General features: G+C 36.4%; 1 pseudogene; it reads left to right on the top strand.

The window, feature by feature from the left end:
* The window catches only part of LOC102832503, a 183,902-nt pseudogene that overhangs the window by 182,438 nt on the left and 934 nt on the right, over window positions 1–530 (top strand).

Genomic DNA, 530 nt, shown 5'->3' with positions numbered 1-530 from the left:
TTTCTATTTCAATTTCTAGGTTTCACACATTCTAAATTTTCTTTTCTCTATGTTCCATTACTTGTCTTTTCTTGTTTTTGATGCTTCCATCATAGTCCAAAATTCTACTATCATTTCTGTTTTAGTTTTCCTTTTACTCCCAACATCTTCAAGAAGCCCTGGCAGTGTAGTGGGTTACAGGTTGGGCTGCTAACTGCAAGATCAGCAGTTCAAATCTACCACCTTGTGGGAGAAGATGAAGCTTTCTGATACCTTAAAGATTTACTGCCTCAGAAACCATATAAAGAGTTGCTATGAGTTGGAACTGACTCTACAGTACACAACATCCACCACTACCACCACCGAGGTCAAGGTTTTGTTTTATCACAGTTTGTTTCTCACTCTTGTTTCTTTGATCTGTGAGGGTTCTTTCTTCATATAATTTTATCAATCTTTGGTATAGTTGTATTTATTATTACTTTTGTTGTTCTTAGGTGCCACTGAGTTGGTACCAACTCATAACAACCCTATGCAAAGCAGAACAAAACATT

This window comes from Chrysochloris asiatica, unplaced genomic scaffold (assembly GCF_000296735.1).
Source record: "Chrysochloris asiatica unplaced genomic scaffold, ChrAsi1.0 scaffold00053, whole genome shotgun sequence".
In the NCBI taxonomy this organism is placed as follows: Eukaryota; Metazoa; Chordata; class Mammalia; order Afrosoricida; family Chrysochloridae; genus Chrysochloris; species Chrysochloris asiatica.
The sequence above is the reverse complement of the archived record's forward strand: the minus strand, read 5'-3'. Positions and strand labels throughout refer to the sequence as shown.